This window comes from Perognathus longimembris, chromosome 9, assembly GCF_023159225.1.
Source record: "Perognathus longimembris pacificus isolate PPM17 chromosome 9, ASM2315922v1, whole genome shotgun sequence".
NCBI lineage: Eukaryota > Metazoa > Chordata > Mammalia > Rodentia > Heteromyidae > Perognathus > Perognathus longimembris.
In genome coordinates, this window is record NC_063169.1 from 58845375 (window position 1) to 58871624 (window position 26250).

General features: G+C 44.5%; 1 non-coding gene across 1 annotated transcript; it reads left to right on the forward strand.

The window, feature by feature from the left end:
* The first annotated feature begins 1790 nt into the window (after positions 1 to 1790).
* Trnal-uaa lies at positions 1791 to 1873 on the forward strand. The gene has a single exon. It is a non-coding gene; the product is annotated as a tRNA-Leu (tRNA).
* The last annotated feature ends 24377 nt before the right edge of the window (positions 1874 to 26250 follow it).

The following is a 26250-nucleotide window of genomic DNA, read 5'->3' on the forward strand; positions in this document are numbered from 1 at the left end:
CCCTGCCCTCGCTTGGAGCTGTGAGCTCAGCTGGTGGCAAGGCCCCGGTTTTTCCCCTCGCCCTGCAGATCTGCTTCCCCCAGCAGCCCTCCCGGCAACCCTTTCAAAACCCTGGGTTTTGCTTGGAACTGGGGGGCTCATGCCTGCAATCCTAGCTACTCAGGCAGCTGAGGACCACAATTTGAAGTCAGCCTGGGCAGGTCAGTCTGTGAGACTCTTACCTCCAATTAACTACCAAAAAAAGAATAATATTTTTTTAAAAGCCTCAAGTGGAAGTGTGGCTCAAGTGGTAGAGTGCCATTCTTGAGTGGAAAAGCTAAGAGACAGCGCCCAGCCTCTGAGTTCATGCCCCAGTACATACACACACACACACACACACACACACACACACACACACACACACACAGACACCCCTAAAACAAAACCACTCGGGTTTTGACAAAAGCAGCCAAGAATCTCTGAGGGGTAGAGATCAAACACCAGGAATGCCACCCTTCCATCAAAGATCCGATTTCAGGCTCCACTGACAGAGGCAGCAAGAATTTCTCTTGCTCCAGGAATGTTTGGCTAGCTCATACCTTTGCCTTGCTCCGTGCATTACCCTGGTCTTATGCACCCTTAAAAGGACACAGATGAGGTAACAAGGTCTCTCCCCAGAGTCTTCACCCCCTCTCTGTAAGGTTGTTGATAGAAGAAACCTGTCAAACAAGAAATGCTCCCCGGTGGCAAGCTGCTGGGACATGCTCTAAGGAAAGTAAATTGTCAGGGAGATGAAAGAAATCTCCTGTTTGTTCAAATGCCCCCCTCCCCACCCCCCACCGGGAGGGAGGGTCTGGTACTTGGGCCGTCCGCCTTAGCGAATGATCAGTATTGGAAGTGACTCCACAACAGAAGTGCTTTCCTTCTGGGTTGCAGATGGGAAAGGCTGCCCAGACACAGTTGCAGGAGAGAATGCCGAGGCGTGAACGAAAGGGAGATACAAAATAAAAGACCTAGAAGGAGGGGAGTGGGGGGGGGGGGGGAGAGAGAGAGAGAGAGAGAGAGAGAGAGAGGAGAGAGAGAGAGAGAGAGAGAGAGAGAGAGAGAGAGAGAGGTTGTTCCTTGAGAGAAAGGAGGTCAGAAAACAGGAGAAGCTTAAAAAGGGTAAGGTGACAGGACTGAGGTGGACCTAAATCTCAAAAGGGGAAACTGAGGCTAGGCGCCAAGGGCTCCCACCAGTAATCCTAGCCACTATCTAGCCATAGATGGTGGTTTGAAGTCAGTCTGGACAGCAAAGTCCGAGGCAAACTGTTTCTCAAGACCATGCCTCCTGCCTCCGAACCCCTGAAGGTTGTTCTACTCAGAACACGACAAACCCAACGCCGCCCTCCGGGGCCCCAACCCTGACCCCCCCGGCCCGGCTTCTCCAAACATCCCGCCCGAGACCCAGGAAGTTCGCTCGTATTTCTGTTGGTTTGCCGCGCCCGCGCGCCTCTCGAGTTGAAAGCCGCGCGGGCGGGGCCCCGAGCCCGGCGCGAATCGCTCCGCCGCCCGCCTAGCGTCGCCGGCTCCTCCGCCCGGGGGAGCCCGGCTCCGCTGCAGTTGCTCCGGCTGCCACGGCGGTCCCGGCGCAACAGTGAGCTATGGCGGAGGAAAGCGGAGGCACACGCCAAAGAGGCGTCTCTAGCTCGGGCTGAGCGAGCCCGGGAGCCTCGGCGGCCCTGGCGGCCCAGCATTCCTGAGGGAGGGGCCGGGCGAGGAAGCCGGCGGAGAGCCTTGTAGGAAGAGCTGGAGGAGCACTGTGCGTCTGCACCAGGATGGCCGAGTGGTTAAGGCGTTGGACTTAAGATCCAATGGACATGTGTCCGCGTGGGTTCGAACCCCACTCCTGGTAGGACTTACTTTTTCTGTAGCCTTTTTTATTATTACATTCTGCTTAAAAAAAAAAAGAGATTTTAGTGAACACACCACACGGTGAAAATTAGGATTCTGATTTCTGGTCGAAAGAAGCGCAGCCCTACGCCGCGCGGACTTCAGACCGAGCAGCGCGGGGGTGGGGGTGGGGGTAGGTGGCTGGGGAGGGGGGCGGGGGTCTTGGCCCAATTCCAGCTTCTGCTCAAACCCTGAAATAACATCTCATGTTTTTCTTTTCGTGGCCCAAAGTTCACTGTGCAATTAAGCTTAATGGAGTGCGAACTTGCAGCCTTAGAATGTGAAATACTTTTTCCTTCCTTCCTTCTTCCCTCCCTCCCTCCCACCCTCCCTCCCTCCCTCCCACCCTCTCTCCCTCCCTCCCACCCTGCCTCCCTCCCTCCCTCCCTTCCTTTTTTTTTCTTTTTTTTTTTTTTTCTTGTTTTCAACGAGAGCAATTCATGACTTCAAGCAAAATTCAGGAGTGCCCCTCCTCGCAGTCCTGGGAGTGAGACTCCGACTAAGCTACTCCCAATACAGCCCTGCGAGTTTGGGGATCAACGTGGCCAAGTGTCTGCTATTTCTCAGGCCCAGTCCAGTCATCAGCCCTCGTGGTAATAGTAATTATGTATGTTATAGTATAATACATATGAATTACATACACAGGGAGGCCTTGCGTGTCCTGGTCCCGTCTCCCCAGGGTTCAGTGGCACCCCAGTCTCTGTGATTTATTTTCAGGGCCCATGGACACCTGTGAAGTACCCGAGTCTGTGGATCTGTGGGTGGGAGGAGGAGGCTGTTATAGTGTGTGTGAATACAATTTTTTTTTCTTTTTAGGCAGGAGGAATAATTATTCAGCCCATAACCAGCCAGACAGAGCTTTCTCTCTCTTTTTTTCTTAAGAACCCAGTTATGGGTTTGTTCCCCCCCCCCCCTTAAAAGTTGCTTAAGATGTAGCCAAAGTGGAATCACTTGCAAATGGATCCCTGCTCCTGCTCCTTCTCTAATGGTAACAATAACAACTTATGTTGATATTTTGGTGTTTTTTAATTTTTTTTTAAGTTCCTATTTTGAATTACAAATTGAAAGTGTTGATTTATAAGCATTCCCTTTGTGGGTTTGACCAGATTGTAAGTCATTCAAAATTGTTTCTTTTTTTTTTTAGTGGTTGGACTTTTCACACAGAGTTCTGTAGGAAAAGCTTTCACCAATACTTTTAAACAGTGACACCTACTGGGCAATTTGAGGCAAATTTACTTCCTTCTTCTAAAAATTAGATATGTTTTTGTTCCTTATAGAAGCCTAGTAAGATTATGTCTTCTCAAACCATTGCAACAGCAATACTTACAAAACCATTTGGTGTAAACCAACTGTACAACCCATGGATAGGGGGGGAAGGGGGAGGGGGAAGGGAGGAATGAGAGAGGAGGTAATAAGTTGGATAAGAAATGTATTCACTGCCTTTCATATGAAATTGTAACCCCTCTGTACTTCACTTTGACAATAAAGAAGAAAAAAAGATTAATCTCTAGAAAGTTGGCTTTAGTATCCATTCCTCTTTTAATTATTGACAAACCAGTCATTGAAAAGCATCTCAAAATACTGATATGACTTGGATATATAATTGATATGTTCCTGGATCGAGAATTAAAACAATGAGAGTCCATATTAAAGCAACGAGAGAGTCTGCATCTCAAGGAATAATCTATGTTTTCATTTAATGCCATTTAAAACTCGGAAGCTGGCCATGAAGTTGAAGGTAATAGGTGTCTGGTTAGCTGAGCCTTGAAAACCATAAATCCTGCCACTTTGAGTCACCCTGAGTATCAAACTCTCTTAGACTTTAATTTCTTTCATTTTTCATTTTGATTTTAAATACAGCTTCAATTAGTGATCACGTTGAATGCATGCTGATTGTTCAAATGGGAGAAATATTCTCAAATGGGAAAAATATCATTTGGGTATTTTTTTTTTTTTTTTTTTTTGGCCAGTCCTGGGCCTTGGACTCAGGGCCTGAGCACTGTCCCTGGCTTCTTCCCGCTCAAGGCTAGCACTCTGCCACTTGAGCCACAGCGCCACTTCTGGCCGTTTTCTGTATATGTGGTGCTGGGGAATCGAACCTAGGGCCTCATGTATCCGAGACAGGCACTCTTGCCACTAGGCTATCCCCAGCCCTTGGGTATTTTTTAAAAGGCAATTTCTTATTAAACTTGTGGGCTTGCATTATTTAATTTCACACATCTTTTAATTGAGTCTTAAAGGTTTTATTTTTGCTGTTTTAGCATTACTTGTTTTTACCCTTTTTATATTATATTTAAGTAGTTGTACAAAAGGATCTCAAATACAACATGTCAATTTGTGAGTATAACACATCTCCGCCCATGTCACCCTTTCCTGTTGCTCTCAGATGGGAGAAGTGTTAATGACCCAAGGTGAGAGGAATCCACTGTGTTTCCAAGATGCCATGTCAGAAGAAGAGACTATAACTCTGCTCCTGGCATCTGTTCATTCCTATGGGACCGAAAGCCCCTGTGAACCAGCCTGGTCTTGGCTTCATTTCTATCATATACCCTTCGCTATCTTTGGACCATTTATCAGGGTGCCCAGGAAAGAAGAACCATTACAGCTTTTTCTTTTGTACTTTTTAAAGAAAAACAACATTAGCTGGGGGGACAATGGCTCATGCCGGTAATCCTAGGTACTCAAGAGGCTGAGAGTTGAGGATTAATGCTCAAAGCCAGACTGCTACTTTCGATTTAACCACCACCATCGGGGCGGGGGGTGGGGGGGGGAGCCAAAAGTGGAGCTGTGGCTTAAATGGTAGAGTCTTGAGCAAAACATGTTAAGGGACAGAGCCCAGGCCCTGAATTCAAACCACATGCGTTCACACGTGTGAAAACACACACACACACACACACACACACACACTGCATTGAGCAGGTGGATTATGCAGAAGAGTACAGATATTGGCCTGGGCACCACATTGGCCTTTCTGTGTGGCACAGGAGCAGGTGTGTGTGGCTAACAGCACAGGTCCTCAGGTAGCCCAGAGCTGTGACAGAAATGAGCCATCCCCTCCCCCATCTGGTGCCCGCAGCCAGCATGGCGGTGGCTTCTCCATGCGTTCATCACCTCACCAGTAGAGGAGTTTGATACTGAGTACCCACAAAATGATGCACTGTGTAACAGCAACACGCTGTTCATAAGATGCTCAGAAAGAAGCTGGGTGCTGGTGGCTCACGCCTGTAATCCAAGCTACTCAGGAGGCTGAGATCTGAGGATTGCAGTTCGAAGCAGCCCGAGCAAGAAAGTCCAAGAGACTCTTACCTCTAACCACCAGAAACTAGAAGTGGTGCTGTGACTCGACATGGTAGAGCACTAGCCTTGAAGAAAGAAGCTCAGAGACAGAGCCAGGCCCTGAGTTCAAGCCCTAACCAAAACCAAAACGAAACAAAACAAAAAACAACCCAAAACAAAACAACAACAACAAACAATCCTCAGAAAGTCCCTGGCATGTGACTGCCACGTGAGCTCTTGTTTTGACTTGCAGGAAGTGGACACTTGGGGTCTCTGAGTATTTCTTCGTGCCACAGCTTGGTGGTGCCCTTGGCATTTGCTGTAAATATGCAGTGGAGTTCAATGAAGTCATGAACACACCATTTAATTGTTGAAAGAGAAATTTGAGCTGGGCACCAGTGGCTCACACTTGGTAACCCCTAGCTATTCAGGAGGCTGAGATCTGAGGATCATGGTTCATAAACCAGCCTGGGTCAGAAAAGTCTCTGAGACACTTATTTCCACTTAACCAGTAAAAACCCACGGTCCACGTGGTAGAGTGTCAGCCCTAAGCAGAAAAACCTAAGCAGCAACCAAAGTGAGAGGCATTGAATTCAAATCCCATCACCCACACGAAACAAAGTGAGATAAAGGTAAAATTTAGTAGGCGTGTTGACTTATATTTTTCTCATTTGCTCATTAAACTTTTTTTTTAAAAATTCATTTAAAAGGTTTTTTGTTGTTTGTGCAGTTCCTAGGGCTTGAACTAAAGTCTGGGCACTGTCCCTGAGCTTCTTTTTGCTCAAGGCTAGTGTTCTACCACTTGAGCCACAGTGCCACTTCCAGCTTTTCCTGAGTAGTGCATGGGAGATAAGAGTCTCACAGACTTTCCTGCCTGGGCTGGCTTTGAACTGTGATTCTCAAATCTCAGCCTCCCAAGAAGCTAGGATGACAGGCATGAGCCACAGGCACCCAGCTTCACTCAAAAGGCTTTAAGTGAGATGCCAGTGGCTCGCACTGGTGCCCCTGGCTACTCAGGAGGCTGAAATGTTAGGATTGTGGTTCAAAGCCACCCTGAGCTGGAAAGTCGGTGAGACTTTTATTTCTGATAAACTCCTGAGAAGACCCAAAGTGGAGCTATGCCTTAAGTGGTAGAGAGTTAGCCTTGAGCAAAAGAAACTGAGGGATAGCACGTAGGCCCTGAGTTCAAGCCCTAGGACCAACACACACACACACACACACACATACACACACACACACACATACACACACACACATACACACACACACACACACACACACACTGAACTTTTACATGCCTAGTTTTCCATCAACAGCCTCTTCCTAAGAAAAACTTTGAGTAATTTCTGGGATTTTCTTTTTCTAAAACAAATAAACATATATCAAAGTTTCAAACTTTTAAGTTAAAAAAAACAAACAACATCCCTGACTTTCAGTGAGGAGTTTATTGTCTTGCCCGGGGTGAAACACCCACGGGGTTAGTCACAAATGACTATATTAAGGATGTTTTTCACATTTTTTAAATGCTAGCAATTCTGACCCACCCAGCTCAGCTATTTTCAAATGCAACCTGACTTTTTTTTTTCTCCATACGAAAAAAAAATTCTATCATGGAGAAGATGCACAAAATCGCTGAATATCCTGCTTTTCAGCGTGGCAAAGTGCCTTGTAGAGTTCAAGCCGGCATTGGACTGGAGTCTGATTTTGCAGGCGGCCTCTCTTCCTGGGACTCCTGTCAGATTTAATCCTATTAGTACACTACAAAGAACCAGGAGCCAAAGTGTGCAAGTTACAAGTGAACTTCTAAACATGCCTAATGAATTGAAATGACCTCAGTATTAAACTAATTGACTCAATTAGCTCGTTTCCTCAGTACGGATGGCAGTGTCCTTTGAGAACCCTCTAGCCAAAGTCAGATGAGGAGGGATTGGGGTAACTGTGGGTGGGGAAGGCGGCTGGGCTGGTGGGTCTGCATGGCTCTGTATTCTATCCCCCCAGGAGCCAGCTGTGGCACCCCAGGGAGCACACACGGACCTTTATTCTGTGCCAGTCCTTTTGTTTTCTAAGTAGCTGGGAATGCTGGCAGCCTCTGCTTTGAACAGCCATTCAGTAAATACTACGAAAGTGCCCGGAATGGCGGTGCCATGAATAAGACAAGGTCCATGAATAAGACAAGGTCCTGTGCCTGTGTTACTAAGCAGTTTCATAACATGAATCTTCAGAGGTGTTTCACAGAGCTGTCTTGAACCGTGACCAGTGGTCACCTGCCTGTCACTAGGAAAGAGTCTCTGTTCAGAAGAGAGGGGAACAAGAGAAAGGGGAAGATGGAAAGAGGGAATTGGGGGGAATCCAGGCAAGTGGGTATAGTTGTCTTGCTCTAGAATTCAACACAAGGCCTCCGATTTGCTAAGCTAGTGCTTTACCACATGAGCCTTGCCTCTAGCCCACCTTCTTGCTATTATTATTATTATTATTATTATTACTATTAGTATTACTGCCAGTATTGGGGCTTGAACTCTGAGCCTGGGTGCTGCCCCTGGGCTCCTTTTGCTCAAGGCTAGAACTGTTCTACTTGAGCCACAGCACCACTTCTGGCTTTTTCTGTGATTATTTGGAAATGAGAGTCTCATGGACTTTCCTGCCTGGGCTGGCTTTGAACGGCAATCCTCCGATCTCAGCCTCCTGAGGAGCTAGGATTACAGGCATGAGCCACCAGTGCCCGGTCTTGCTAGTTATTTTGGAGATGGAGTCTAGTGACTGTTTCCTCCTAGGCTGGCACGCAACTGTGATCCTCTGGCTCTCAGCCTCTTGGGTAGTTAGGATAACAGGTATGAGCCCCCTGGCCTGGCTGACATTACTCTTTTAGCAGTTATATTGACTTTTGTTTTTTGGGTGATTGAGACTATTTTGAGTTTTGGTCACGTTGCTCAATATTAGCTGCCCCTCCTAGTTTTGGGCTACTCAAACTTTTAATAGTCAAAGCCTTTTTTATTCAAGTTGTTGATAAACACAATAGGGGTTAGGCTTTCCCACTACTAAAGAAGATACTTTCCTCCAAGAAGGAGGAGTGTAGCTCAGTGACAGAGCACTTACCTAGCTGTGTGCACATGTGCATTCGTGCACACACACACACACACACACACACACACACACACACACAATGCAAAAGATATTCTTTGCTGGCTGCAATGCATCCATGAACTCACCTTCTTTGTCTATCATTTTCAACCGGCTCCAAACTTGCTTTTAATACTTGGTTTGCATTTTCTTATTGCAACCACTAGAATAACTAGAGATGCATGTTCTCATGTAGTACCCAAATCAAAATGTATTCATAGTATGTCTTCTTTTTGGAAAACATTGTCAAGTAATGTGATGGTTCACACTTCTAATCCTAACATTTGAGAGTCTGAAGGAGGAGAATCTTGAGTTCAAGGCCAGCCTGGCTCTATAGAGAGATGCTGTCTCAAACAACAACAACAACAACAAAAACAAAACAGAAGGTCAATTTGAATCAAGATGCTACTGATGAACCATTTTGGCTTCTACTGAATACAAGAAGCAACAGCCAATTGCTCGCTCTTTCCACAGCGCCTCCTTCTAGCACATGCGCAAAGACTTTCCTCTTCCTGAGTCTATATTATGCCACCTTGTGGATTTTGGCAGGTGTAAGCCTTGGTCCATAGCTACATCCAAGGCCAAGACAAATTTAGCATAAGGCCCTGCCTCTCTTCCCTGTTCTTTTCATACTACTGGAGTTTGAATATAGCTTGCTAGGCAGCCACGTGACCTTGAGCCGTCTTTCTAGCTTGGTTATTTTTAGGATAGGACAGTGCATTCTTTACAGGCCATCTTGAGCTGCTATCTCTCTGCTTGTGTTTCTCTGAGTCACTGGAGTGACAGGTGACAGGTGTAGGCCGCTCACCCAGACATTGTGCTTCCCTCGCATCTGGGATAACAGGCACAGGCTATTTGAGTGAGATGGAGTCAACCAAACTTTTCTATCCAGGCTGGGCTCTGGTGGCTCATGCCTATAATCTTGGCTACTCAGGAGGCTGAGATCGGAGCATCAAGATTCAAAGCCAGCCAGGGCAAGAAAAGTCTGTGAGACTCCTGTTTCAGTTTAACCACCACAGAGCCAGAGGTAGAATGGTAACTGAAGGAGTAGAGCAGCAATCTTGAGTGAATAAAGCTAAAGGGCAGCCCCCAGGCCCTGAGTTCTAGTCCCAGTACTAGCACACACACACAAAATAAACAGCAACAACCAAACCCAAAGAATTCCTAAAACACAATTATGAACATAAATGATCGGCATTGTGAAATAGTTACTCGATGTTATTTTATCCTTCAGCATATTAATATTTCAAATACTATGGATTTCAGTGCAACTTCTGAAGTTCAAAGCGAATGTAGACTGTGTTGTTGTTTTTGTCTTTATTAATACCTTCTCTAAGGCTCACTGAAGCTTCTAAAGATCACGAAAGTTACTTAAGAGAACCCCATATACTTGACAGAGGTGTCTTAACTAAACAAAAGAAGAAACAAAGAAAAGAAAAGAAAACCCTGCACAAACCTCTCAGTAAGCACGGTGTTGTCCGTGGAGGCTGTCTCTCTAGATTTGTAGAATGTTTCATAGAATGTTCTGGCAAAGATCACATTCCTGAGGCCATGGTTGGGCTGCAGGGTAAGGCCGAGGGAAGATTCCAGAGAATTTGAGGGCAAGGGTGGAGGAGGGACTGCAAAGGAGTCTGGGAATTGAAGAAAAGGAGTGGGGCCCTCGGGAACTCCCAGATTTGAGCCGCACCATCCACAGAAGTGTGAGGGTTCAACCATTCAGCAAAGCAACCACTGCCACTGCTCGGGGGCCCCTCAGGCCCTTCGAGAGCCCCACCCGCCCCGGCCCAGAGCCTCGCAGCCAAGTGGCCAGGATCCATCAAAGAATGACTGTCCAACGACCTTGACATGAACTCGGGGAAAGCATTCATCTTATCCAGAGAAATGCACTGTTTCACCATTAAATCCTCGTCCTCTCTGTCAAATAAATCTGGATCTTTCATCTTAGATTTTTTTCTTTTAACTGCGAAGAAAATGCCCGCCAGTGCTGCTATTTAACTGGAGAATAAGCAATGTAGGACCAAGCTCAGATCACCCAGCTTTGCTCTTACTTGTGAGTAGCAATGTGGCAAGGTCTGGTCCATACCTTAGTGTTAACTGCCCAGCTTCTGGGGTGGGGGGAGGAGAAATCCTTAACAGACCATGTGCTTGTGTGGTTTGCCTGTTTCCAGGAGCATGGATATGATGGCTGGTGCAGCAACTATCTCATTGTACCATGAGGATGAAGGCTACAGGCCATGTTGGAGGAAAAAGGACCAGGAAAGAACTTTTTCCTGTGGCCTTTCTAAAGCAAAGCTTCCACCTTAACCCTGTGTTACAAACCTTCATATATTCATGAAAACAGGAAAAAAAAATCCTTGGCAATTCTACAACTAATTCTAATCCTACCTGATATTAATAAAAATAGGATCATATTGACTGTGTGACTATTAACCTCGAAGAAGATATAGTTCAGTGAAAAAGAGCCGAGCTCCCGACATTGAGGTGCCTAGCAGAGCCGATAGCAGTCCAAAGGCGTGCCTTTATTCTTCCCTTAAGATGCTGAAGGAGCCAAAGAGCTTCCAATGTGCAAGCTGAGAGCCCAGCAGTGCAGCGCCCCCTGCAGATCGTGGAGATGATAGCAATAGATCATAGCAGACATGAGAGATAGCGAGTATAAGTCGACTGGACCATGAGAATATCAGCATAAGAAATGGGCAGAAAGCAAAGTCAACACACCAGCAGAGTTTTATGTCTATGAGGGATGTCAGAGTCTTCCTCTCTCACAACTGAGGTCTCTTTTAATTAGGCAGAGGCAATGGATGCAGGCGGGGCAGGGGGCTGGGGTAGTTTGTCATGGGAGGGGGAACAGGGGAATGGGCTCTTTGTGCAGAGATGGAATCTTATCTCCTCCCCCCCCCCACAACACCAGCATCTGTTTTTAGCAGATGTGTCAGCAAATGGTGTGGCCCTCAGTTCACAGATTATCTCTTCTACAGCCACTGGGTATGTTTGAGGAGAGGGAAAGAGGAGGGGAAATGATTCATAGAGGACTACAGCCAGGGCAGTTCTAAGATATGGCTGCCAGGGGGAAAGGTAAGTGTTTTTAGTTTAAGTCATTTTCCATCACATAGAAAGATAGACAGACAGATGGGTGGTAGATGAATGGATGGATGAATGCATGCATAGATGGATGACGGGTAAGTGGATGGCTGGCTGGATGATGGATGGCTGGGTGAATGGATAGATGGGCGAATGGAAAATGGATAAATGAATAGGTAGATGAATAAATGAGGAAGGATGTATATATGTATGGATGAATGGGTAGGTAGATAGATTGATAGATGAATGAATAGGAGGATGGAGGATGGATGAGTAGATGGGTGGATGGATGGGTAGATGGATGGATGGATGAATGGGAGAATGGATTGGTGGGAGAAAGATGGTGGATGGATAGATGATGGAGGATGGAAGGATGGATGAAAGCATAGGTGAGTGGATGATAGATGAGTAGATAGATGGGTTGTTAGGCAGATGGATGGATGGTGGACCGACAGGGTAGCACACTCTACCATTGTAGTGTGAACATACTCTATGATGTTCACACGGTGATGAAATTCCCTGACAAGGCAGTTCTTAGAACATGGCCTCGCTGTAGGGTGGGGCCATGGCTCCTATGGCAGAGAGTTTGCTTAGCATGCAGGAAGCCTGGGTTCAATCCCCACTATTACACACACACACACACACACACACACACACACACACACACACACACACACAATGGAGGCTTGGCTCAAGTAGTAGAATGCCAGCCGTAAGCAAACAAGCCAAGCAAGAGTTTGACGCCCTGAGTTCAAGCCTTCCGGTGGGTCAACTAAATAAATAAATAAACATAGCCTGTGTTAAGTGGCCCAGATATATAGTGCATAAAGTTTTCATTTACATCACCAGTGGAAAATGTGGACCCCATAGCTGAAGACAGAGGAATGATTGGCGTGGCGGAGGAATCTCACCCACAGGATGAATGCTTCTGTGGGTCAACTACTGAAAAACATCAAGGCCTTCTCATCCGGGAAAAAACCTGAGGGTGGACGGACGTGACTTGCATCTAGCCCCCGGGAGGACATGATGGTGAAAGCAAGAACAACCACATGGGGGAGTGATGGCAGGAATGGGGTGGGGGAGTAGAGCTCACGCAGGGGGAAGCCCCCATGCTATGTCTCCGTGAACCCAAAGCCAAGGTCCTACCCCCAGGCCATTCCCAGCACACTCACTCATTGGTTCACCTGTCTGTTTATATTCTAAATGTCCAGTTTGGGGCCAAGGAAGGCAGCTCAGTAGTGAAGCACTTGCGTAGTATGCCCAACGCCATGAGTTCAAGTCTCCGTACTTAAGAAAACAACTCAGGTATACATAGGGTGAAACCCCACTACATGTTGGAGGAAGAAAAAAAACACCTGAGTTGCTTTATCACTAGCAGACTGTCCTGTCTTCTTCATGCGAGCCTCCACTTAGATGTTCCCCTAGGCCTGAAGCCTCAGTAGCTTAAGTAGGAGCTCAACTGGACAGGTGCCAATGGAGGAAAGCTGCGAATGGGCAGAAGCAGGCTGGAGAAACTGACCTGTCTTGAGGGATAGAATTGAGAACTTGGGTGACCAAGCATCCCCCTCCCTCCATTTCTATCTTCTGTCATCTGTTTCTTTTTTGCTAGAGTGTTGTATTGTTCTCGAATCCCACAGAAATGGTTTCTTTTCCCTCTGTTTCGAGGTGCCTCACACGATCTCTTACTAAATATATTTCACTGTTTTATTTACTTCGGGGCTAAAGCCCCGACATCTTTATGTTGGCTTCACCACAGCCGACTCCAAAGATAAATCACTGTAATTATTTATAGTCTTGAAAAGGAACAGGAGTGGGAAAGCCAGGCTAATATGCACCTTTAGCCACCCGAGTGACACTGTGCAATCTGCTTGATTAGGACCCTTAGCTTTAACTCTGGCTTGTCACTTCCCATAATTGTAGGAGACAATTGGGCTATGCAGAGTGAATTGGGAACTCTTAGTTTCTAGACGACCACCCCTAGCTGTGCCTTTATGTGGATGTTTACTGATCTCCTGTAGTGTTCATCCTCAGGGCTGGTTGGTTCATCAAGACTCTTAGAAATAACCCAGGGCACTGCTCATATGGGAAAGTTGTCTAGCCAGTGTGAGTGAGGTCCTGAGTTCAAACCCCATTTCAGCCAAATGAACAAACAAATGAATTGAAGACTAGAGGTTTGGAATGCAAAGCATTTTCCAAGATTGAATTGTATGCAGCAATTCAAAGCTACTTTTGCTGGGCCTGTGAATTCACTAAAGGCTAGACTCCCCCCTCCCCCCTCCCCAGCCTCTTGCATTTCTGCTCTTTGACCTGAGTCATTTGTGCTGTGGACACTCCACTATCACCTTGGGCCCTGGGAATAACAGGATGCACAGATAAGGATCTGTGACCGAAGACACATAGGCTGCCTTATCATCCACAGGGGAACAGGTCAAAGTCTACGCGCCAGGCCTCAGGAGTCAACAGTGGGATACTGGTCAACCAGGCCATCACATCCATGCGTACCTTTCTCACTCCCTGTCCACTTCTCCCCATTCAACCTGAAGTCACTGTGTGACCCAGGAAGATGGCTGAAGATATGGGGAAGTGCTCATGGAACAAGTGGTTACTCACTTGTTGCATGGCTCTTGGTGCTATGTTACAAACCTCTTTTCTCTGCCCTTGACCATGTCTCTTCATTGATATATGGGGGTGAGTGACTGGGCCTAACTTGACCCTCCTAGAGTTTAGACCTTGGGGAGGGACCAACAGACCAGTTTCAGGGTTATGGAAGTTTTTTATTAGGTTGCTTTAATTTCTTTTTTGAAGGCAAATTTGTGTTTCTACGTAGTACTTAGGAAAGTACTTTTGAAATTAACCTTTGAATTATTTGAAATTAATCTTTTCTTTTCTCTTCATGTAGAAAGAGAGAAAATTGCTGGGTCCGGGTGGTTCACACCTATAATTTTGGCTACTCGGGAGGCTGAGATATGAGGATCATGGTTCAAAGCCAGCTTGGGCAGAAAAGTCCATTGTCGGGATCTGAACGATCCCCTTCTCCCCGATCTCACGGGGAGAATGGTAACCCCAAAATCTATGAAAGAGCACTTGGCTTTGCCCTCTGCCGGCGGAAGGCCCAAGGCGTACTCACATGGACATGCACTAAGTTGAGGAAAGGTTGCTGAAGCCTCCCCTCCCCCCAGTCCCCTCACATGTTACCAGGAGCGGGGGCGAAAAGGAAGGCATCAGGGACACGCTGCGGTGGTGGGATGCGTCTCAAAAACTTTAATAGGGAAAGGCACTTATATAGAAGTAATGGTGGGAAAGACAGGGGGCTGGCCAAAGGGCCAGTCATAGGCTAAGGACCATGTCCATCAAGTGACATCACAAAACTTCCTTTGTGGGCGGGACAACCCCATCATGGTGGCACACACGTGTTAGCCTCCCAAGGGCAGGGGGCTTCTCTTCCGGTTGAGGCCAGAAGGTGGGAGGAACTTCCTCCCACACTACCCCAGAGCTGGCGGGGAAGGGCAGTATCTTGGGGGCTCTGTGCCCTTCCCCCTTCATGGCCGAAACTGAATCCCCAACAGTCCATGATACTCTTATCTACAATTAAAAAAGTTGAAAAGCTGAAAGTGCATCTGTGGCTCAAATGGTAGAGCACCAACCTTGAGCAGGAAAGCTCAAGGACAGCATCCCAGTCCTGAGTTCAAACCTCTGGACCCACACAATAAATAAATAATAAGAAATTTGCTTAGAAAATTATTTCCTAGTCCAGTATGAGGCAGAAAGAGAAGTTTCCTGAATTTGTTACTCCTCAGGTGGTTAGATAAAAAAAATGTCCATACAGTAGCTTGAGTTGACTTTGTAAATAGCACAGGGGTAAATTCAGTGGGAGGTGTAGCAGCTAAATACCACCCCCTTCCCCACCAGAGTTATCAAGTTCTGTTAAAGAAGTCTGGCTGGATGTCAGTGGCTTGCACCTATAATCCTAGCTACTCAGGAGGTTGGGATCTGAGGATCGCCATTCAAAGCCAACCTGGGCAGAAAAGTTTCTTTGAGACTTCTCTCCAATTAACCACCAGAAAATCAGAAGTGGCGCTGTAGCTCAAAGTGGTAGAGTACTAGCCTTGTTGCCAAAAGCCTTGGCTGATCAGAGTGGTTTATGTTCACCTCCTCTCCTGCCCTTTTTATTTTAAGTGCTTGCAAAATACAAATGAACTGCATGCCCTGTCAGGAAACCTTTGTGGAAAATGCTAAGGTCTAAGCAATTTCTTTCATAAATGATTTTGTTTTAGATGCTCTAAACAGAAGCCAAGAAAATAATTTGCAGAATTCTAATTTACTGGATGCCGTTTTCCCCCTGAGAAGCTTTCTAGAATAATATATCAAATTTGCATGTGTTTCCAAAATTCCCTAATATTGAATTTGATAAGAATATTCATTTGAAGAAGAATATGAAATTCAAGCCAGATACAGTGACTCATGCCTATAATCCAATGATCGAGATTCCAACCAGACTGGACAAAAAAGTTCTGAAGCCTCATTTTAACAGAAACAGTTGAGTGTTGTGGTGAATGTCTGTCATTTCAACTATGGCAGGAACATAAGATCTTGGTGCGTTCTGGCTCAGAAAGAGAGAGAGAGAGAGAGAGAGAGAGAGAGAGAGAGAGAGAGAGAGAGAGAGAGAGAGAGAGAGGTGTTGGGGAGACCCTATCTCAAAGACAACCAGAATAAAAAACCCTGGAGGTGTATCTCAAGTGGTAGAGCACCGACCTAGCAAGTGCGTAGGTCTGAGTTCTTCAAACCCCCATAGTGCCACTAAAGAAAAGAAGCCCAGTTTGTTGCTTTTGTTGTCCCTTTAACAGTCCAAATGGGACAAAAAAAACCCTCAATATATCAGAATCATCTGGGGAGAATCTGAAAATTATTTCATGCACAATTCTCCTGAGAACAAATTTATATGAAAATCTCTTGGTGCAATTCAGACATAGACATTTTTTAACAGCATTTTAAGTGGTTGCTGTATAACAAAGACTTTGGTGGGCCTTTGTCCTAGGTTTCTGAAACAGCTACTTTAAATTCTTGGAGTTCTCACAGTAACAGATTTGAGAGTCTTTATTATTCACAGGGCATCCTTGAACTATACCTGAGCTCCTGCTGAGGAGATGATTCACATTGTGAACTAGACAGAATGACCAAACCTGTGATTAGAGGTTTGGAACTTTGATGGATAATGAGTGGCTCAGTCTCCCTACTTCCAGGGAAAAGACAGACCTGGGGATGCATTCAGTCATGTGACCCACGAGTCACATCATTCATACACACATAAGGAAAACTCAATAAAAACTCTGGACCTTGGGGTTTGAGGGAGTTTCCTCGTTTGGCAAATACACAGTCCTGGCTCAGTGAGGGAGAGGGTATGGAAGCTCTGTGTTGGGGGCTGTGTTACTTCCCCTTGCCATGACAAACTACCTGAGGAAATTAACTTAGGAGGAAAGACTTGTGGCTTAGGGTTTACAAGGTTTAGGGGACAATGCTTAACTCATGGCAACTAGGAACCGCACACACAAAAAAGTGGAAAGGGCCAGGGGCTTAACATACTCTTCATTGACCTGTCTATTCAATTGCAGAATACTGATATGACTGGACATATTGATTACAAACTTTCTAAAAGTGTTTTTTGGTGTATAAGCAGTGAAAGCAAGACGAAGCTGTTATCATTGGGATATGAATGCTTCTGTTCCCTACCCCAAATTTACATAGTAAAATTTTTAACCCAGAAGATGGCATTCTTTTTTTATATTTATTTATTAATTAAACAAAAAAATTTTGACAAGGTGCTGTGCAAAAGGGGTACAGTTACATAGTAGGGCAGTGTGTACATTTCTTGTGATATCTTACACCCTGTTTTTCTTTCCCTTCCCTAGGTCAGGTAGACATATATACAATGCACAATGCACCACGAACATACACAGTAGCCACGTGGCCTATGCCAAAGAAAATTCGTCTGGGAATTTAAATGTAATGTCGACAGTAGACAATATGTCGACAATAGTCTTATATGAACGTACATACATAGCTTTTGAGCTATTGTGGTCAGAAGATGGCATTCTTAATGTAGGTGTAGATTGTGTGTATAGTGTATAGTGGAGTATAGTGGAGTGGGGGTGTTGATTACATCACAAGGGTGGAGTACTCTGAATGGGATTAGTGCCTTGCAGAAGAGTCCTTACTGAGGTCTTTTGCCCACTTAACAGAAGCTGTCCACAAGCACATTGCTTCAGTCTTGATCTTATACTTCTCAGGCTCCAGTCTGTGAGAAATACAGTTCTATTGTTAATCAGGTGGCTACTTTATGGTATTGGGCTGTTGTTGTTATAGCAGCATGAACAAATTAGTACACACACTTAGTATGCTCACAAGCGCGAGGTCCAGTGAGACCCCTCAGAGGGAGGGGAGACCCCTCTCATCTCCATGGTGAGTTTGTCCACACCCCCTCTGCTCCGTGATTGACCACCACAGTTGTGGAGGGCTTCGGTTGGTCCCCATGGCATTTCCCTCTGCAGTGTCCTTTCTGTGGTTTCTTTGCACATTGAAGTTGCTTTTCTTAGATGTGTCACTGATTCCAATGAGACAGCTAGCTCCTAGAGAGGCATTCGGTGTCTTTCTCTAAGTGACCTTGTGTGGATTCTCCTCAGTCCCTAATGTCATAGTTTTATAGTAGCCACCAAGAGAGTAATTTTCAAATGTTCCTTATTATTTTCTTCTTATTTAAAAATACCTTAAATTGTATATAGAAAAATATAGTATAAAGGCATTCACAATTCCACCACATAGTTTATGTATAAACTGTGTTTTCTTATGAATGTTTGTTCCTTGTGAGTTCATTGTTTTGCAAGAAGGTAAGGCTTGATGTGATATAATTTACATACCATAAAATCCATCCATTTTCAGCAGATGGTTCAGGGACTGTTACTAAATATAGAGTTGTATAATCATCATCAGAGTCCAATGTTAGGACATTTCTATCAATTCAGATCGATCTTTTATTTTTATCTCAGCTCCAGCTCCAGGCAGATCCTGCCCCAGTTTTTGTCCCTATAGATTGATGACCTCTGGACATTTTGTCCAGATGCCATCACACAACATGTGGCCTTCTGTGACCAAGCCTGTCTCTGAGTGAAACAGCTCACAGGTGAGAAGAGGCCCTCCACTGTGGGCATGTTTCACTACTGTGCTCTTCCTTTCAAAGAATGGCTTCTCTTATATGGACTTAGTTCATCTTACTTGCACATTCAACATTTCATGTAAAATTGGGTGGCTTTCACTTTTAGAGAACTGCAAATAATACTGCTGTGAAACTTTGCGAGCAAATCTTTGTGTAGATGTAGGTTTTATTTCTCTTCAGTAGACAGCTAGAAATGGAATTGCTAAATTGTACGGTAGCTTTAGGTTCTGTTTAATTTATTCTCTAGTTTATTCTTTCTATCCTATTCTTTTATTTCAGTATTCTATTCTAGCACTGGGGTTTGAACTCAGAGCCTATACTTGATAGGCAGGTGCTATACTACTTGAGCCAGGCTTCCAAACCACAGGCCTTTTTGCTTGAGAATAGTTTGTTGTTGTTGTTAACAGAGCCTAGATGCTTTCCCTTAGCTTCTTTTGCTCAAGGTTAGCACGCTACCACTTGAGCCACAGCTTTCTTCTGGCTCTTTGTTTCCCCCACTAGTTTATTAGAGATGAGAATATTATGGACTTTCCTGCCCAGGTTGGCTTTGAACTGTGATCCTTAGATCTCAGCCTCCCAAGCACTTAGGATTATAGGCATGAGCCTCCAGTGCCCAGCAAGGTTTCTGGTTTAGTTTTTTGTTTTTGTTTTTTTATTTTAAAGACAAAGCTGCTTTTGCCAGGGCTAGCCCCAGACCACAGTTCTCCTACCTATGCCTCATGCATAGTCAGGATTACATTTGTGAAACATCATTCCCAGGTTATTTAGTGACATGAGTCTCAGCAACTTTTTTGGGGCCTAGGCTGACCTTGAACCATGGTCTTCCTGATCTCTGACTCCTGCTATTACAGGCATAGACCACCCTACTGCACCTATGTTTATGTTTTTAAGAAACTATCAAACTCTTTTTTTAAAAGTAGGTTACTATTTTAAATTCCCAACAACAAGGTACTTTATTGCCAACAGTTGGTAGTGTCTGATTTTATTTTTTTATTACAGTTCTTTGATTACATTTCCTTTTCTTATTGAACTTTCATTAATTTTTGTTCATTTCCAAACTGACTTATATTTTTGTGTGTTCTTGACTTTGAGTTCTTTGTGTATAGTATCTACTAGTCATATATAGATACATTGTTTGCAAATATGTCTTCCCATTCTGTGGTTAGTCTCCTTTTCTGAGTGGGATCTTTTTTTTTGTCAGTCCTGGAGCTTGAACTCAGGGCCAGATCTTAGGAGTGAGTCATCAGCACCCAGCTAAAAGGTAGTTGTGATAAAGTCCAATTATCAATTATTTTTCTTTTCCATCCTCTCTATCATCTATTTTGAGTTAATTTTTATGAATGGTATAAGGTAAGGATGTAAATCCTCCTTTTTCATGTGGATATCTAATGGTTCTGGCATTATCTTATAGAAAAGATAAATTCACACCGAATGACTTTGGTCCCTGTTTCACAAATCAATTGGCCATAAATACATTCTTTATTCCTTGGTTCTTGATTCTGTTCCACTGATTTATATGTCTTTTTGTGTGAATTCCACATGGCCTTTATTACTGTAACTCTATATTGTTTTGCACTTGGGAGCTTGGTCATTTTTTGGCAATGCTACTCTGCTTTTTGAATAATTGTCTCCATGTTTCTATCTTCTGTCTGGCTTTGAGTTCTTATACTTTGTCGTCTATAGTGTATCTGATATACAGAACCCCGATGGCTCCTCCTCTTCGGTCTCCTCCTCATTCTGTGCTTTGGTCTGGCCAAACACAGAACACTGTCTTATGTTTTACTGGAGTCTCTCTTCCCATCCATTGGGTGCACAGGCAACCTATGGCTCTAGCATAGCTTGAGGATGAAGAACAGTCTCTTGCTCCTATGTTGACACATGAAGTTCATAATAAAGGAGGTGATGCTACAGCTGTACATCTCGCCATGCCTCACCCAGGCCTTCAAGTTCATGTGGATGTCACCATGTGGATTTTCCAAGCTGCCTACCCTTTGGGACATCATTTCTCTTCCTAGGTCAGGCTGTGTGCTGCCAGGAAGTACTCCTTACCCCTGAGGGGCTCCTGCCAATCGTGCTGTTGGCCTCTTTGGGTGCTGGTCCATGGGTAAGCATGAGTTTATTAGAGTGACTAAGATGCAAAGAGACTTTCTGTAGGATGTCTGCAAATCTCTCCCCTTTTCCTACTAGATTAATGGGTGTCAGAGGTTAAGGCTCAGATGCTTTCACTCCCAGGAAAAAGCCTGCAGGGAGGAGAGACAGATGGTGAATCCTGATGTCTGTGTCTTCTGTGGACTTGGGTCCAACTATGTGTGCAGGAATCATCCACTGAAGTATTTAATTATGGCAGCCGAACCTGGTATTTCTGCTATATGGGACCAAAACAGTTTGAACTACTTTACATAGCTTAAGAGAGACGCTGATCAATTAGAACAAGCCCAGAAAGCAAATGACAGGATGCTATGCTCAGAACTTGGTCAGAGGAGAGGAACTTGAAGTGAATTTGGCTTGAGGAAAGAAGGCCTAGGGCATATGTACGTCCCAAGAGAAGTAAGATGGTAAAGTTTAGTAAAGGGGTGGATGCTACAGAAGGTCAGCTAGCTTCAAATATGCAAGAGATTTTCCATTTGGAGAGGAGCTAATTTGTTTCATTAGGGTCCAAAGAGATAAATTAGAACTATGATAGGAACTATGACTGGAAAGAGCTTGTTAACTCAAAGTATTCAGTTCTGAAATTGGGATGGATTGCACTGGAAACATGTTTACTACTCTAGAGGGGTCTGAAGTGACTTTCCAGAGAGAGAGAGAGAGAGAGAGAGAGAGAGAGAGAGAGAGAGAGAGAGAGAGAGAGAGAGAGAGAGAGAAGAGAGAGAGAGAGAGAAGATTCAAGCAACCCAATGGATATTCAATTTCTGAACTTTAGTCACTTGAACATAATTTTCACAATGTGTGCCTTAAGGCAAATGAGTAAGTTGTAGCATTCTCTTCTCAATATTTTTGTATCAATTTCCTTTATTGTGTAAATAAGTTAAATTTGAAACAAAACTTGAAATCACTATTATAGCAGTTAGGATTGCAGCTCTGGAGGTTGAGAGCTGGAGGATTGCAGTTTGAAGACAGTCTGGGCAGAAAAGTCTATGGAACTCCCTTTCCAAAATAACCAGCAAAATACCGGACTGAAGGTGTAACACAGGTGGTTCAGCACTAACCTAGCAAGTGGTTGGCCCTCAGCTCAAACCCTAGTACTATTAAAAAGTAAAATTAAAAAAAATTACTAAAGGAAATACAATAATTGGTGACCAAAAATAAATGTAATAAAACAAAAAATATTTTTAAGGTCTAACCAGATGTGTGTGGCAAAATCTTGTTAGAGGGGAGACCCATAGTGGAAGATATGAGACCCCTAAACAGGTCATCTGTTTTTCTACTCAGAGAAAGGAAAGAGAGTGAAAGGAGAAATCACTTTGTCTTCTCACTAAGCTATTCCATGTTTTGGATGTCATGGTCACATATACCCAAACTCACCAATTATCACCACTCTGGGGAGCGCATACCACAGTGTGAGTCCTGCCAGTGCCTCCCGGTCTTTTCCAGCACATCATACATGGAGACCAATGCTTGGTGGCACAGTGGTAAACTAAGGCAGACGTCACCAAGTGAGCCTATTGGCCCAGAGGACCTGCTCTTGGGATCCCCATTTTCATTTGTAGCAAAGGAGGTGGATATATTATATACCAGTCACTCTCCAGGCTGATGATCCTATACTGGTTAGGTTTATTGGGACAGTACTGAGGCTTGAACTCAGGATACCACATTTGATAGGCAAGCACTGTTTCACACCAACCATGCAGCAGTCTTCCTCCTCCTATCCCCTCCTCCCCCTCCTCCCCTTTCACCTGTTTGTCTGTTGTTGGGAAGGTTTTATGCTTTTGCCCAGGTTGGCCTCTGAGAGTGATCCTCCGGCTTGTAGTTCCCAGGTAGCTAGGATTATAGGCAAGCCTATATGCTAGTTACTCTTTTAATATTTTGGAATCCCAAACACTCATCTTGAAATGGTTCCCTTTGAATTTGTGTTTGAGCACTCATAGGCTGGCTAAGGAATATCTCTGTACTTTCTGGAAAATTATCTTGTGGTTTATTTGACATTTTCCTGCATACATATGACAGAGGAGCAGCACACTGAAATCCAGTTGCTGCTTTACACAGACAAACCACGGCATGCAACCTAAAACAGCTTCTCTTCTCAGGTTTATGCTATCCTTTTCTCAACTGATAGATGGGAGTAGCTGGCCTAGTAAAAGCACTGTGTGTGTGTGTGTGTGTGTGTGTGTGTGTGTGTGTGTACTTGTCCTTCCAGAAGCCTTATTTTGACATGTGCGGATGCATTTTGAGTTCTGGAAATAACTGATTCATTCTAAACTATGCAATCAGGTAAGAGCCAGGAGCTAGGACTCCTTATTTGGAAGAATTTGGAATGTTGCTTGCATTTTCAGGGCACAAGAACATCTGATACCAGTTTACAGATCTCATGATTCATTAAAGGATTGTTGGCTTTTTCCTGCTGCTTTCATCCCTTGTCTTATCCTAGTGAATTCTCTACTAACAGACATCAGGATTTTCCTGAGTGGAGAGATGATTCCTCTGAGTCTCTCTCTCTCTCTCTCTCTCTCTCTCTCTCTCTCTCTCTCTCTCTCTCTGTGTGTGTGTGTGTGTATTTCCTACATTATCTTTTTTTTCTTTCTTTTTCCAATTATGGGGATTTATGTCCTTGCTGTGGGACTTCTGAGTTCCTTTCTTGGGTGGAAAATTGGGTTTGGCTTCAGATTGGAATGTCCCAGAATAAAGGCTGCTTAAAAGACTTGTGTGTTGCAATTTTAAGGCCCTCTGATGACTGAGAGTAGCTGAGCTCTATCTATAGCCTCTAAATAGAGTAGGCGTATTTATATCCCTGCTTTCTGCTTGAAGATTCCCATTACTTCCAAATACATTTAGTGCAATTGCCACTTAGGCCTGGAGAGAAGTAGTGGGCAGCATCTCAGAGGCTATGTGAAGGGTTATGGGAAGAGGTTGTGGTAAGAGGACCTTCTAATCACTGGCAGCCTGTTGCAATTCAGATTTGGGTGCAGAAGATCTGCAGTGACACCTGAGAAGTTGCGCTTCTAATGAATCTGCTGTCTAATGAATCAGGCTGGCTTCCTATACCTGGAGAGTAGGTGTATTATTAGCAGTATTTCCTAAATCTTCCTGAAGACAAGGCTCCCTTGGGGGTGGCTGTAGTAAAGACAGCCTACCTAATCTTTCCATTAGCAGTTCTCCTTTCACAGGTTGGCCCTGTGAAGTCCACAGCTTGTTATTTCAAGAGTACTTTCAAGGTCAGGCATGGTGGTGCATGCCTGTAATCCCAGCTACTCAGGAGTCAAAGGTAAAATCCTGACTCAGGGCTAACTGAGCAAAAAGCATAAAGTCTTATCTGCAAAAACAAAACAACACAAGAACTGGGGCATGCAAGGCTCTGTAGTACAGTGCTTGCCTAGCAAGTTTAAGGCTAGGAGTCCATTATTCAGTATAGAAACAAAACAATACAAAACTGTCCTTCTAAGCTAAGCAGGCTTAACCTCCAACTCAGGCTGCACACTTGGTTGGCTTGCTTTCTCAGATGGTGCTTTATCAAGGGAGCCACACTGGTTATTTTGGAGATGGACTCTAGTGAACTTTTCTACCTAGACTGGCCCCTAACCCAGATCCTCCAGATCTCAGCCTCCCCAGTAGCTAGGATTACAAGCATAAGCCACCAGGACTTGTCACTCAAGCTTCCTCTTCAACTACTCTGTTGGCATCCTTCTATGATTACATCCATTCCTTGTCTTCCAACCCTTCCTCCTTCCCTCTCTCCCTTCTTCTCTCCCCTCTCTTTTCGCTCCCCCTCAAAAACCAAAGCCCTGCCTTTGTCTTGTAGGGGACACAGGAAGCCAGAAAGTTGAGAACTAAATAGGAAAATCATGGTTTGTGATATATACAAAGAAAGAGAAATAAGGAAATGGGACGAGGTGGGAAGCCATTTTACCCCAGGGGGCCAGGGGAGCTCACTACAGAGGAGACTTCAGTGAAAACTCACAGCCAGCCCTCCAGCCTGAGCCACCGACTTGTTGCTGTGTTAGGGAGGAAGGTCATGCTGCTTTTTGCCCTGGGCACTCTCTCACCCACCCTGCCTGCCAGGCATTTAAAGATCAGCCTAAAGAGCACCACTGTCATCTCGTCCCCCCTCAAAATGTAAATTTTCTCCCTTAAAGGCCTAACCCCTCCAATGCCTGTCACATTTTTGCTCTTGCCTGCAGTGTTCTGCCATAAATTGTAGGTGTTCCATGCTAACAATGGCTGTGTAAGCACCGCCACTCATTTACATATATTATTTCTAATTCGTCAACAGCACTGGTAATTGATGTTATCTCCAGCTTAGTGATAAGACATACAAGTTTAGTAACTTGCCTGAAGTGGCATCTCAAACAAGGGACAGAGCTGGGGTTCAAACCCTAGCCAAATCCCAGTCTCCAAGACTCAATTTCATCATCTGTGAAATAGGGCTAACTAGACTCTCGTAGAATTGCTGTAGTGGTATATTTAAGAATTTAGCACAGAACAATGTTTGGTATATAATCAAATCTTGGTAGATATGATAAAAATGCTAATATGTATACCTGAGACCAATACTATAAGTGAATTAATACGTAATATATTGCATAATATTTCATTGTATGGATAAACAGAATTCATTTATTCGCCATTGTTAAAGAAATATCATCGAAGTCATTGTTTTGGGTTGAACCCCTGTCCTAAGCCACAGCAGACTAGAACAAATAAACATGATGTCATTGATGCTACAAGCCACGTCACCAAATGGCAGCTTTTAGGAAGCAGGTGGACTCCCAAATGAAACAATATTTTCTGAATGCAGCAGATCCCAACCTCTCTGGCTTAGTGTAAAAAGGAAGTCAGCTAGGCTTTTACTGTAAGCCACCTGATGTATACCCCTAGGCCAACCAATCAGCTTTGTCTCCATTGTCTTGTTTTGGGGTTCCCACCTCACAAGTCCTACTTTTTGACTCTTACCTAGTGGATGCTGTCATTTTATCTTGTAGGGACCACCCAACCAAGTCACGGCACACAGATAAAAACTAATCAGATCTAGAAGTAGGTTTGCTACGATTTTGTCTCTTGACAATATTACCATTTGGATCATTTCTCTCTTTTGACTAGGTTCGGTGAAGTAACTAAAAAAGAAGTCTTTGTATAGACTCTGTATGAGTCTTTGTGGTGATGTATGTGTGTATGTAAGGCTTCCTGGTACTCTACATCCTTGTTAACACTAACTTGTTTTGTTTATTTATTTATATATGTATAGAATTATTTATATATATAATTTTTTTATTGTTCCCACACATGCTGTAAAAATTCACCATCTTAACCATGGTTAACTGTAGGGTTTAGTGGAGGTAAGAATATTCTTGTTGGGCTGGGGATATAGCCTAGTGGCAAGAGTCCCTGCCTCGGATACACGAGGCCCTAGGTTCGATTCCCCAGCACCACATATACAGAAAACGGCCAGAAGCGGTGCTGTGGCTCAAGTGGCAGAGTGCTAGCCTTGAGTGGGAAGAAGCCAGGGACAG